The sequence below is a fragment of the Mugil cephalus genome, chromosome 23 (assembly GCF_022458985.1).
Source record: "Mugil cephalus isolate CIBA_MC_2020 chromosome 23, CIBA_Mcephalus_1.1, whole genome shotgun sequence".
NCBI classification, from domain to species: domain Eukaryota; kingdom Metazoa; phylum Chordata; class Actinopteri; order Mugiliformes; family Mugilidae; genus Mugil; species Mugil cephalus.
In genome coordinates this window covers 5,207,775-5,222,795 of record NC_061792.1, presented here as the reverse complement: position 1 = coordinate 5,222,795, position 15,021 = coordinate 5,207,775, and the positions used below count along the sequence as shown (strand labels likewise).

Sequence of the window (15,021 nt, the reverse complement as noted above, 5' to 3'; positions counted from 1 at the left end):
ATTATGGAAAAGGTGTTGACTTGGCCTCCATATTCACTAGATTCCAAACTGATCAAGAATCTGTGGGATGATCCACAGATGCTTGTCCCCTCAATCCATATGACCCCATTAAAGTCCCCACGGAACACCCTTAAAAGACCCATGTGCATCCTCTGATGAGCCACATCTGTTTTGGTGGAACAAGGGAGACCTACACAATATTGGGGAGGTGGTCATAATGTTATCCCCAATTAGAAGAAACCCTAATATAACAACCACTTCTTAGTTTTATATGTTTTAAGAGTTCATACTCTCCATTAGATGATGAGACGGGCTTGAAGACTGGTTGTAACGTGGAACTAAAGACAAACAGAAAGAGAAAACAGGGTCCAGAAAGAGTGGGAGAGAAAGGAAAGATCAAACCAGATGACAGCAGGAACACACGGGGGAGGACTAAACTGAGTGGGAGGCATGTAAGACAGAAAAACAAATGAAAGAGTGGTCGAAAAAGGGTCAAGAGAAGGAGCTGGCGCCTCGTCGCCGCATCGCCACCTGCTCCAAAGCTCATTCTGACCGAGGCCGTCGGCGAAACTTGTGACAGCCAGCTCTGCCGACCGGGAGGGTAATATGTCCTGCGGTCTCGCTCGGCTTGGTGTCACTCCCACGGAGAAACCGCCAACAGTCTGTTGGCCCGGGAGCTGCTAACGGCTACCGGCCACATGCCACGGCCGCCTCTAAATGCATCAGCATCATTTCCAAACGAAATGAGCAACCATCACTTGGATAAAAATAAATAAATAATAATCACGCACGCATGCAAAGCTGCAGCACGCTTGGGGTGAATAATCAGGGATGTCTAGACAGAGTACGTCACAAAGACTAAAGGTCAGCAAAACACAGAACGCAGCCCTTGGCTTATCAGCTTCCGCTCTACTGTTTAAATATGTCAGTAGCAAATATCCTGGAATCAAAAGGGAGATTGCCGCTGATGATATAAACTGAAGTATATGATGTCTTACCTGGCGAGGTGGGGGAGTGATTCCGGCAAAAACGGCACGAGGGAGGGGGCGAGGCAGCGGCTCCTGCAGAGAGGACAGACAAGAGGGAAAAGGATGAGACACGGGAAGAGGAGCGAGCAGGAGTCATGGGGGCAGCGCCACAGTGACAGGGTGGATTTTTTTTTTCTTTTTTTGTGCCGGCGCGCACGCTGCTGCAGCTCACACACTCACAAACACGCGCCGCCTCGCGTAGTGTCTTCCCTTCCCCACCACACACACACTCACGCAGCGCTGCAGCCAAACCAGTGTCTGCACTGCACGGAGGAGGGGCGGAGATGGGAAGGTTCTGCCGCGTCTGAGCACGAGGAACGTGTGTGTTTGTGTGTCACGTTAATTCGGGTTATGAAGCCTATTCGCCCCTCGGGGGAATTGAGTTCCTCGATAAAAGAGCTACCCGAGAATTTTTTTTTTTCCCCCAAAAGGGTATTTCACTCCCGTCTTTGCGTTTATCTCGTCCACGCTTCAGCTCAAAGACATTATGAACGCGTGAAACATTGAAACATGACGGCGAAAGAAGTGTGCGGATAGTGGAAGGGTGCAGGGGGGGTTCGCTCCGTGCTGAATAATTGCTCTGTCCTGGTGCTCATTTGCAGGCATGGCCAAATGCTGCAGCAGGACTGGAACAAAGGCAGAGAGGGGGAACCAGGGGGGGAAGAAAAAAAAAAAAAGAGGGTCTGAGCTGGAGACTGGGAGGGAGAGAAAGAGAGACTGCAGAGGCCAGACAAGCAGCGCGGAACATGCAAACCAGTAGCACCGAGAGCTGACTGCCGAAAGCCTAATTCCCTGCTCATAACTCCAACCTCAAGCCACATGAAACGAAGCGTATTTATAGCGGAGAGACTCGCAAGGGTCCCCGTCTAGCTATCCATCACCTGCATGGCCGGGAGACGTCAACGGCGTGAATAAACACGGGAATTATGGGCCGAGCGGAGGAGCTGGAAATGTGGAAAAGCGGTCGAATCCAAAGCAAGAGATTCAGATTTTTGCACATCAAACATGTGTTATTGCATGACAATGCAAAATCAATCGGTGGGTAGGGCTCCTCTGTTCCTCAGAGTTGATGCTATTAGCTTTGGCGCCAATACTGTTTTTGTATCATCTCATGCACTGTCCTTTTAACACTGCAAATTTCCCCACTGTAGGATAATTTAAAGGATTATCTTATAGGATTATCTTGTGATAGTCACCAGTATGTTTTGTGACTAAACCCCGCATGTTGGACAGAAGTTCTATTGTTACATATGAACATAATTTGTAAGAGCATTAGCGCGAATACTCAATAGAGAAATATAGGCATCTTAATTTTCAGTGCAAGGTTGTCAGCAACAAATGCTGTTAAAACTTACTGCATAGGTCTTCAACAAGGCCGCAACCCCTAGGGGTTCCACAGAGGTACTGCAGGGGGGGTCTCAAAATCTTTGGTTGATTAGACATTTTTTATGTATATATGTTTTGTAAATTTACCCCCACAAATTTAAATTTCACACTGGACCTGTCCATGTAAGCCTCACAGGCCCTAGCAGGCCCCGCCCCTATCGCTGCTGAGCCACATGAGGCCACACATTGCGCTCCGAGAGACTATTCAGTCCCCATGTGTAATCCCAGATGCACGCTGTGAAATTAGCAGAATAGATGCTAACAGCGCAGCTCGTTCCCATCAACATCCATACATCCAAGGTTAGGAGCTGTGTGTTTCTTAACAGGGTCAGATATCTCACTAATGTGCCATCAGTTTGGGGGTCCTTGGCCTGAAAAACGTTGAAGACTTACTGTATATCACCCATATAGCTTCTAATTCTTCATAAATAAAGTTAGCAAATAGCTATTAAACACTGGAGAGTATTAAGTTGCTAAAGGGTAGGGCATAGTTTTCTCTACAGATGGTGGGGACCAAAACAGAGCTAAAACAGAGATAAAATGTGTGTCGCATCTCCAAATTAAGGCTAATTCAATGTGTAAATCACCAACGATACGAGGATATGAAGCTTGAACCTGCTCTGTAGCAAGTCTGAACCTAGGAAATGAGCCACTAAAGCAAACCAGTACGACCAGACTCATGTCAGGAGGCACTCCCTGACATGATGGCCAAACCTCACTAAGACCACTGAGGTTGATGTGAGGCTGAATCATAAAGGATGCAGCCGTATGGTTCCCAAAACCACGTAAAAAAATTAGAGGAGGAGAGGGAGAAGAGGTCTTCTCCTCTTCCATCCTTTCCTAGGTTTTTGTCATTAGCTTGTCCTACTCCGAGGGGGTAGAAAGAGCCATCACTGTGAGACTATAATCAAACTGTCAGCGTTGTGGACTGGATCAAGTTTAAAGGAAGCAATTGAGATATCTAAAATGGCAGTGGGGAAATAATTTATGTGTCAAATCCAGTTATGAGATAATATTCAGGGCGTTCGAGATGAACTGAGAAGCTTGGCAGATGATTTGGACTTTTGAGTAAAAACATAAAAGAATGAGAGGCGATAAGGAGAAAAGTGGAAGGCTGGGTGGCATTTTGAGAGAGGGAATCAAAGCTCAAGGAGGCTCAGATAGCCCCCGTCACCGCCTTCCGCCTTCAGCGAGGCCGCTTGCCAGCACTGATTAGAGGCCTAGGACTGAACCGGAGCTGCAGACCCAGCTAACATAGCCGGCACCGTCTAATCTCCAAGGAAGCAGATGCTAGCCAGGCTAACGCCAATCTGCCACGACCGAAGTGTCAACAGACACAGCAGCAGACTGAACTCACTGCTGCCAGTTTTTACATCTTGTTTACTCTGCTTATGAGCAGCTGAACATCGGACACACCCTTGTTAAATAGGTGCAAACTAGCCTCAACAGAGTTCGCCATCCTTTTAGGGAGATTAAAAGTTCACACTGTCATCCCAGATCCGTCTTACCAATCAGAATTCAAATAAGATATTAATTGTTAATCTCATTCGGTGCACTGGAATTGGTGGGTTGGTCAAAGAAGCCGGTTGTTGGCTGAACCCCCGTTAGATGTGACTGGGATGCAGCCAACTCAATATGATCAGGATTAGCCAAATGGATCATCTCTGCCTCAGTGTAATCTGCCTGGACCCTTTCATCCAGATTTAGGTGAAAGATTTAAACGCTGATCAGAAATTTTGTCAGACTCCCGCTGCTGTTGCGCCGTTGCTGAATGCCCAATTATTCCATACGATGGCAAAGCCAGCAAATGAATTTAAATGACGTGAATAAGGCCAAGCAATTTTTTCTCATGCAGTTTTTTTTTCCTCCCCTGAAAGTCCTTCATCACCAATGCCAGTGTCCTCAAATACAAAACACCTGCTGTTTTTGGAGGCCGATCACACGCAGACACACACACATACACCCAGTGAGCCATGGATTAGCCTTTGAGGGAGGCAAATCAAATCGCTGCAGAGGGAAGGATAACAAATTAAGTATCGTCTGCTTCTCCACGAACATGTGCTGACCGATACCGGAATTCGCGTATATACCCAGACTTGCCAGAGAATCGGCGGTATATCCGAAAAAGCTGTCGTGTCCTCGTTCGCAAGCATGACTCGGGCTTTTTCTTTCTTTTTTTTTTTTTTTTAAATGCAGCGTTAGCAAAAGGTGGGTTTCTCTGAGCGGGCAAATTTATTGCAGGTGCTTGAGGACACAGCAGAGGTGCTGCTTCAGTGGTTCTGCAGCATCAAGTATCATAACAGAGGCCATTCCGGGAGTTGTTTTCTGTCATATACCAGAGAGCACAGAGCAGTTGATATGAATGCAGGTTAAAAATTGAGTGCTCCAGGACCACAAGATCTAATATATGTAGGATATCAGCCCTTGTTTTTGTTGTTTTCCTAATCCCTGTGACTTATGTACTTGCAATGTGATGCCCACGCACAGAATTGTGCAGTCATAGTACGCAAGGGATTGCCTTGGGCATGCAACTTAAAGCATGATTTAGCAAAGTCAAAGCAGACATCTAACTTCCAGTCCCTTAAATACTCCTCAAACACTCTATCACACACTTCCCATAATGCAGCACAAAGCATCTCTTAAATCCCAAGCCTAATCCAAGACAACCTTTGCCAAAACACAGTAGCAAAACACAGCAGTTTTCACAGGTTTTATTACATTTTCTCAAAACATTAGTCATTAGGTGATTCTTGAAATGAAACTCGTTATCTCATCCCTTGAAGAATGTGTGCACATGTTTATCTTTCCCTTTGAGCACTAGACATGTTATCTGTAAGCCTGGTTAAAGCCATGGTAATACTTTCACCCAGACAAGGACCTAGCAATCGCTCATACTGGCAGCCGGATGGTAATGACTGATTGGATTACAGCTAACGTCAACAAGGCCGCAGGAGCAATCTGCACAAGGCCAATGTCCAATTCCAATGAGAACTGCTCCCCGTGGCCTGAAATGGTTGAAAAAAAAAATTACAGCTGCTTGTTTTGTTGTTTGCTTTAAACAAATGCCAAATTAGATCTAAGAGCGTGGAAATCTAATTACACAAATCCGCATTGATCTGGCTGTGTGTTTAAATGTTAGCAGCCACTCATCTGTCAGTCATATCCCACTCATATCATTTCATCAAGGTTATCATCATAATATGGCATAATTCCGTTGGATATGACGGATGTTTGTTGCCCTAGCTTAAAACTTGTCCTGAATCCAGAGATTTCCCTACTACTGACATTTTCTCTCCCTGAAGATCAATCTGTGAAAGATTTACTGTTGATGTTGGCTGAATCTAGGGTTTGTTCCTGGACGCTCAGATGTCGGAGGTCAAAGGCAAGACAGTTCAGAGCAGGTATACGAGACACAAGGAGCTAATCCTGTCTATCCCCTAAGAGCCTTCTGCATATAGACACAACAGCGTGACTCACACCGAAGCCAGAGTCCCACACCTCAGCCTGGTGCACAACTTGCTGATTATCAACTTAACACTCGGATCAACACGATAAATCCTTAGAAATCCACTGATTTCCAGCAGAGATGTTAATTTATTGTGCAAAACTTTGTTTTGTTAATCACAGTTAATTAAAATAAATTCAATTTACAACTTAGACACTGAAACTTTCCTTGCATCTTTGTGTTTCTTCAGAACATTCAAGTAACATAAGGTCAGAGTTAAACAGATTATGACAACTGATAATTCAGCTTTATCCATTCACAAGCCATTTTTTTGTGCAAAACTTGGTGTATTTGCATGGAAAGACTTTAGAAAGAAATTAAAATGAATTCACCAATTTATAACAGACACTGAAACTTTCTGTGCATTTTTTTCCCCCCAGAAGTAACGTGAGGTCACAGTTAAACAGATTATGACAACTGATAATTCGTCTGCATCCTTTCACAAGCTGTTTAAAACGTCACTCCCAAAATCTAGTTTCACTATAACGCATCCCTGAGGAACCCCGACTTCAATGTTTGTTTTTTGTATACATAGACACTGAAACTTTCTGTGCATTTTTGTGTTTTTCCAGAACATTTAAGTTATGTAAGCTCACAGTGAATCAGATTATGAAAATTCGGCTGCATCCATTCACAAGCTTTTTAAAATGCCAATATCAAAATCTTGTGTCCCCATGATGCATCCCTGTGGAACACCAACCTCCACCTACTCATTTAATTGGTCAAAAGGCTGTAGCAACATGATTCATTCAAACATTTAATGTTTTAGGAGAAAAATATTCAAGAGCCCATGCTTCTTTTAAATCAATAAGATCATATGATAAAGGGCGAGAAGGTGTCACAATCTTTGCGACCTAATGGTAAAAGTTTTGAGGGTGCTTTGCAACTTCATTTATTCCAAAGAGGCCTTTTAATTAAATAAAAAAAGTATTTGAATAAAAATGATCACTTCACTCTATTTTCATTCATGGAAGCATGAAACCCCAGATAAACCCTGCCCTATTAACATTTTAGAAAAAAAACTAGCCTTCGTTATTCAAGAGTGCTTCTCCAACTGTGTCCGTGAAAGTCTCTCCAGTGAATAAAAACCTTAGTGGTTTGTGAAAATGCAGCATTTCTTGTTTGAAACAGCCAAGTGCAAATAGCAGGCAGCACATTTGCCAAGAGTGAGCGTCACACCATCTCAATGGCCGGCCTGCCATTCATAACAAGATTGAAAACACAACCAATGAGCACATGGGAATGTCCAGTGTTAGTCCTGTGCAACAGCTGGACCACCACTGGGTTAAATATTGAGCGTGATGGATGGATGGGAAATATTTTTCCTCTCTACCACCCAGAAAGATGGCCTGTCGGGGGTATTTTGAGTCCTGCATACATATGTATCTATACACTGACAAACACTCTCCCACACGTCTAAAGATGGCCTGTATGTGTGCGCTACCCTGGGACTGTCATTCCTCACTGATATAAGCAGAACACAGGAAATTCCTTAAAAGTGAAATATGCCTCGAGGTCTTAAAACGGAGACTTTAGGAGAAAGGCAAAGACAGGAAGTGCGTGTTTTACAGCAAGGGAAGAGGGTTGGGTGAAGGGGACTGACACTAAGACAGGGAGGGAATTCAAGGGGTGAGAACACAGTCAACGGTTTTTATGGACTTAAATAAATTTGTGCCTGTCTGAGGGTGTGTGCCCGCCATACAGTACAGAGGGGTACGCTGTTTGTATTAACCGTCAGATTGCGTGTTGCCTGGCTTTACGCTAACCACAGGGTGTAGCCGTGGGGCTTTTGAAGTCGTCTCTACACGCTGGCCTGAACTCAAACACAGGCTACTGTACGAGATCCCATATTACTGCATGGAAAAAAAAAAATTAATCGCAACTTGAGTTTTGCTTTGAGAAAATACTGCCGTCTGTATTCCACAAAAAAGACTTAAAGTATCTGGGTAAATTGTCTTGTTAAGGAAGGCGGGACTAATGTTTTTTTAGGGACATTTGTCACTATAAACATGGGAAACAGTGATGCTTTTGGGGATGGGTACGTTGCACTAAATCTAAAAACGTGTGTATAATATCTTTGAGTTCAAACTGAACATAGTTTCCTCAAAAACTAAACAAACTTCCTGCTCTGTGCCTTCACTGCTGCTCTCCCACCTGAATTTTGGCTTCAGGTGCCCAACCTCAAAGTGTAAAGGAGTCTTTTTCCTCTCTATGATCATCGTCTGCACCTGCGAGCCACCTGAATGCAACGGAGGAACCACTTACGAAGTAGAACATTGACTCCAAAAGGTCAGAGACGCTGCGATCTCGAGTGCACGGAAATAGCAAATTCAATTGAAATGAAACAATAAATCAAATGTGGCCAAAGAGGAAAACATTTCCCATTGTTGCCTCACCTTTCTGGGTGATATTTGCCCAGAGTTTTTCTCTAATAATGTCATCTCTCCATGGATCACTGAAAGGGCAGGCTACTAAGCAAAGGAGGGTAAATAGTGGTAATTTGTAGTTCGGACGTCCCTGTGTCTAAGCCTTTTCCTGTTGATGGGAGATCTGAACCTCAGCGTCCACACGCCATCTGTTCTAAATTAGCACCTACGCAGGGAGCACTGAGATCTGGGCACCAGTGGTCAGACGCTGGGGTTTTAGAGTCCTGAAGCTCCAGCCAGCAGCAGACTGAGGCGAATATCAGATAATAGAAGAGGGATTAAGCTCTTCTTCTTTTTTTTTTTTTTTTTGCAAATAATGAAATGCAAACCCAAGTTTTGGAAATGGCCTCCAGAAGAATAGACATCTTTCTGATTCTTTCATTCGGTTCTCACAACCCCGACAGGTCTGGGAACCACCTGCACAGATGACACCGGACAGTTTATTAAATGAGATCTCAGTCCAGATGTTGGATTGTGTCTTCAGAGAAAAATGTGAGAAGGTGAAAATAAGCACAGCTGAGCCGCTGCTGTTGCCGCCGCCACCACCGCCGCTGCTGCTGCGTTCACGCTTGGAGGAGAGAGGACACACGTGTCACTGAGACTGAGTGAAGTGCGGAAGTTTCTGGAAGTCATCAGCGGCGGGGCAGGGCGGAGGGGCCCAGCTGCACTGGACTTTTACTGCAGTGAGGGAGGATGTCACAACTCAGCTGCGCTCACACTTGGTGATATATAGCTTTGGAATATATCAAATGAGAAGTCACGTGTAGTAAATACTACTTGGTGAGACACACAAAGCTACGTCAGCAGAATGCCACATCCTCGACTGGCAGGTTTCTGATCCGCCAGTCAAGTGTTAACGCCAACAAATGGTAAACAAACACATCTCCGAGTTGGAGTCAACAACTGTCAAAACCTTATGGGCCAACTCTGTCATTCAGGCGCTGCATGGGAAACCGCCCTGTCAGTAAAGCATCCAAAACAAGCAAGCCAGCAGTCCCTCCTCCCATCCCCCAAACTGGAATGAGTCATGGCAGGAGGCTCGAGAATAGGGATGGAGTCTGTTGGCTGAGTCGAATGGGGAAAAACTGTAAGAAGCACCACCCTCATGATAAATGAATAACAATGTGTTATGTTTTAAAAAAATCTATTTTTATTGGGAGCAAATACTCAGCTGCAACCGTGCCGCCAAACAAGTGGTTTTGCAAGTTTTAGATAGTTCACCGACCATTTTGCAAACAACCATTTTCAGCTTCAGACTAATGGGTGCAGTTTTCCAGTTTTTATCCAAATTTTTATCATATGAAAAACTATTTATACAGTTCCCATTTATGATATTTTAACGATAACTATATAGTCAAACTAATTTGCCATAAAATATCTTTACTTTTTTTTTTTCATCAAATTTGGCCATAATGTGCTTCCGTAGAAATCCTCAGCTATCTTAATAGAAGCTATTTTTCACAGACATTCAAAAAATAAAATTGAAAATGTATTTGAAGAAGACTATGCCTGGTTTTGTTTCCTGATGTTTTTATGAGTTGTAAAGTAGCAAAAATATTTTTGTGATGTTATTTTTTCTCATTTTTTTATTGTGCCTTCTTTTTTCAAATAAATTGAGCTAAACGGCTCAATGGTTACTCTAAACGGCTTCTCTTTTCCAAGAGGAAGGATAATAGTCTAGCATGCTAGCCTCTATTTTCTCGCTAACTTCTATTATCTGAACGGGACAAAAATTTAATAGCAAAATGAACAGTTTATATACTGTATATAGGATACAGTGCAAATAAAATGTTGAAAACTACACTGTAAAACATGATTTAAAAATGTTTCTCTCTAAATTTGTTAAAAATAAGTTAAATCACTCTATGGTGCTTTACAGATGAACTGCAGCTCAAAATAATCACTTGGTATTTCAAAAACCTTTAACATTACAATACAAGTTTTGCATAAAATTTGGCAAAAATGGACTTCCATACAAAATCCTTAAATTTTCCTTTAGTTGTTTCATTTTCTCTTCCATTTCTTTTTCTTTTTGATTTCAAATTAAGCTAATCAGCTAACAAGCTACTCTTTGAAGTTTCATTGTCTAGCATGCCTGTTTTCGTGCTAGCTTTTATTATCTGAATGTGATGCTAGATTAATAGCAAAATGGCTCCTCCAAAATGCTGGTACGACGTATGACCTTCTTCTTGTTTTTTAATTCCAATAAAGCTAACTGGCTAACTAGCGTCAACTTTCCAAGTGGCTACATTAGTAGTAGTATATAAAATTAAACTGTAAAACATGGTTTAAATAGGTTTTTCTCGAGTAAATTTGTAGAACTTAAATCAATCTATGGTGCTTTGCAGATGGACTGCAGCTCAAAACAATCACTTTGTATTTCAAAAATGTTTCACATTACAATAAAACTTTTGCATCAAATTTGGCAAAAATGGGCTTCTATACAAATCCTTGTGTTCTAGTAGCAACACATTTTCCTTTAGTTGTTTTATTTTCTCTTCCATTTCTTTTTCTTTTTGATTTCAAATTAAGCTAATGTTTTCTTGCTAGCTTTGATTATCTGAATGGGATGCTAGTTTAATAGCAAAATGGCTCCTCCCAAATGCTGGTAAGATGTGTGACATTCCTCTTCTTCTTCTTCTTCTTCTCTTTTAATACAAATAAAGCTAACTGACTTCACCTTTCCAATTAGCCTACATTAGTATGCTAGCTTCAGTTTTCTTGTGAGCATGTTTTCTGAATGCCTTTATAATAAGTCTAGTAAGTTTCACAGCAAACTGACTCCCCCCAAATACTACATACAACACTACAGTGTAAGAGTATCTAAAATTACACTGTAAAACATGATTTACAAAGATTTCTCTCAAGTTAATTTGCAGCAGTTAAACCACTCCATGGTGCTTCATAGATGAACTGCAGCACAGAAATGAAGAGCATAACCAGCAATGGTATTTAAAGCGCCTGGAGGAGTGGAAACAACATAGCTATTCAATCAATCAGCCTTTTAAACTGTATTTTAATGGCAAACATGGACGGACAAATGTGCAGTCCATATGCATCTCTTCTCTGTTGACAGGAAGCCTCTCAACAGGGCTTTCACCTTAAGATAAGTGCTAGCCATTAGTGTAAGTGATACAGCAATGTTGTGGTTAGAGTAAGAGGAGAGGCAGCATGACAGCCAGGGGGAGGCAATGAGGTACTCAAGCCTTTAAGAAGTAGGTAGATGAGGGAAGTCAGGCCAGGAGGGGTTTGTTCCCTCCAAATCACTTCCTACTCATTTCCATTAACAAAATTGAATGGAGGCGGAAGCGGGAATTATTAAGAATAAAAAGCAGAGCATCATCCCAGGTATAGTGCACTGATGAGGGGTTTGGCATAATGAGTATCTCCCTGCACTTGACTCAAGAGTGAGGTCATTAGTCATTAATTTTCTTGACTTTTACATGCTTGTAGCCAACTGGAACTCGGGACACATCTTCCTGATTACTTCTGTGGTCTCCGTTAAGTCAGATTTGCGGTTACGTCTCCCAGCAAGAAAAACAATCTAGTTCAGGCCCAGTGAGGCTGGATTTGTCAGGATTATCCTCTGGAGCCCGATGCTTGGAGTTGCCTCAATATTCCGTGGTAGTCCGAATCTCGTAATGACCGAGAAACAATGAGAATTTTAAGACAATTCAACCTACGTCTACCATTAATAGCGTAGCGTGCAGCTAGGGACGGTGTGTGGGCTCCGAGCTCGTGCGGGGTTCAGGAGGCTGCTGCTGTTGCTGCAATGATAGTACTTTGTTTCCATGACACTGAGATGAGTCACTACGGCTACGGTTCCAGCCTTAGTTAATCGAAGGAGGAAGGACTGTGATGGAAGAGCTCTTTATTGGGAACGAAGTGGCAAATGAAAAGCTTGGTATGCGATGAATTCAAGAACACATCTGACGTCAACTCAAGCCTGCTACGAATGCCAAAGAGTACGAGTTGCATTGTAGGCAGAAGGGATTTCAAGTATGACAACAGTAATTCATTAGATTTGAGAAGCTACGTTGATGTTTTTGCACTCAAATGGTTTAAGGAATCAACTACAAATGAGGTAAAGACAATAGTTCCATTTTTCTGCATCATACTGGGCTGAATCTTAAGTTCCCTAAGGATGCCGTATTCCCCCTATCAACTGAGTAATTTATTATTTATTCCCAAAGAAAGTGATGACACAGCCAGAGTGACGGCCTGCCAGAGTGACTAAAACCCCAGTGCAGGTAAGTTCATCCGTCAGAAAGGGACGCCAAGGACTGCCGGTGTCAGTGCACCATCAGCTTCCACGGCCCTGCAGCAGAATGACGTCACCGACAATGCAGGCGACCGCCTTGAGTGTCACTTTGGCTTTACGCAACCAGACTGGACTCACAGGCATTTAAAGGCACACCCACGGGGAGGCCAGGCAGAGCCACATGCAGACAGAACGAGGCTCGACCGGGGCCGAGCGTTGTGTTTTCATTACTCAGATGCGGACGCAGATTACAAGCTCCTCGAATCTCCAGCCCAGCGCCCTTTGTGGTTCAGATCACAACTGGTTCTCGTGTCTGCTGACGAGAAGCCGCCCACTGCAGGAAATAGCTGGGCTCGAGAACATGGGAGCTACCGACGATAAAAATGCATTCCGGTCTGGTTTGAAGCACGCGGAGCTGGGCCGAATTAGTTATATGGAGAGATAAAGGCCGGCGTGGGAGAAGCAACAATCTGAGGGGGTTACTTTTCCTGTTTGCATCAGTTCTCCTTTTGAGTTTTCATCTGATCTGTTGTGGGAAAAACAAGGGGCAGGGAACTGTGTATACTTTCGGGGACCTTTATCGTGGCCGTTATCAGGGCATGCTTTCATTCATCCTCATTTATTTACATTTTTTTCTGTAGTACTTGCATCTTGGGTCGTTTCATTGCACTGTATTATTCATTGTGGCCATGGAAATGTCTCCTAACCTGACACACTGCATTATTTGTTTTAAATCAAACCGTCTGAGTCCTGGGAATCTGTCTATTATGAGGTAACCAACAATCTGGTGTATCCATAGATAGCATACCTGACATCTTTGCTAGGGAAAATTGCACCCAGCTGCTATGTCTATTGAAATTACAAAGGGTTGCACTGGCCGTAAGGAATCAGTATGCATCAACCGAAACCTTGTTTGAAATGTTCATTTCCCCAAGTCATAATTGACGAGGCCACAACGGACAATTTTAGTATCCATCTGAATCCGGCAATATCTGGTTTCAAGTTTTTTTTCTGTATAAAGCATACTTCCGCCTCACAAAGGGGGATACTTTTCTCCATCTCTACCCCGTGGACGCACAAGAAAACCCTCAAAAATCCCCACAGTGACGGCAATTTTTCTTGAATGCAACAATTTGTCTCCGTATGTCTTTTGAGCAATCACGCTTTGGCTTCATCCACGACGAGGGGTTGGTTTACAATAAACTAAACAGGACGTATAATATTCAGCGGAGGGCTGCCTTCTAAATACAGGCTGCGACCGTGAAGAGGAACTTGGAGCGGCGGTGGCGGCGGCCAAAATATGATCTATTATGTCATGCCGGAGTTGCGGATCCAAGCATGATCCCACACACAGCCACCAATGCAACGTAAAAAAAAAAGAAAACAGGAAAATCAAAGAAAGCCTGAAAAGTGCTCCCACTCAAACAAGTGGGAGCCAAACCTCCAGCGATTCTGACGTTACGTGTAAATCACATCTGCTTCGTTTGATCAGCTCGTACACTGGCAAGTTTGAACGGCCCACAACGCTGCAACCGGCGATGATTAACTCACGGGGGGCTCTCTGACTGAGGGATGTGAGGGGTCATGCAGAAAAAGAGGTCTATTATGCTAGGGTCCACTGCCCGTGGATAGAGGATGTGTGGATTCTTTCTGAATCTAGTCTATGGTCGACCCCTGTGTCAGGGAAAATGGGCGCCTCAATTAGGGTCCAAATGCGGCAATAAGCCTCAAAAGGAGCTTGGGGATTTTCGTCGGACAGGAAAGAAGGCATCACACGCAAGCACCTTCCGCGGTAGAAAGCAGATGGCGGCAGATTAGCATCTGAATGTGGGCATGCAGATCTGCAGGGGTTCCCCTGCCCCCCTCCCTCACTCCTGCCTCCCCACGGGGGATAGGTGAGCCGAGGAAAAGAAAGGCTCTCGGGGGCGGACAAAAATCAATAATTGGGGACCTGCGGCGTGCAGACAAAAGACCTGGGAAAAGCCGGTGGCTTTCAGCAGTAGTGATTTTTTTTGCAACAGAGGCAGCTAATTACAAGCTCTCCCTCAGAATACGCAAGTCAGATATTTTTTGCTCGAGAGCTACACGTCACGCAAGAATCTGAAAGTAAACAACACAGAAAAAAGGCTGAGATGGAGATCGGAGCCCTAATGTTATGTAGACATGACGGCAACGGAGATAACATCAGGACACATACCGAAGGGAAGCAGCTTTGAAGATCATGTCTGTAATGTTTGGACTACAAGGTCAGAGGAAAACATGCGGGTATCAACAACGAGCTACAGTTGTACAGTAAAAATCCCTCGCTGCGTTTCAAACTCAACGACTTTCTAATCTGATGAAGAAAAACAACGAACTGGAAGCCTATTGAATGCCACTGAAGCTCAAGGGAACAACAAGGGAGGGGTAGATATA

At 43.6% G+C, this 15,021-nt stretch overlaps 1 protein-coding gene across 9 annotated transcripts in view; it reads right to left on the bottom strand.

The window, feature by feature from the left end:
* Positions 1-15,021, bottom strand: part of LOC125000849 (microtubule-associated protein tau-like) — a 51,763-nt gene that overhangs the window by 30,734 nt on the left and 6,008 nt on the right. For all 9 annotated transcript variants that reach the window (XM_047576550.1, XM_047576555.1, XM_047576554.1 and 6 more), the window contains exon 2: positions 999-1,061. The gene's annotated coding sequence lies outside the window, so the exon portion shown is untranslated. The remainder of the gene's footprint in view (positions 1-998; positions 1,062-15,021) is intronic.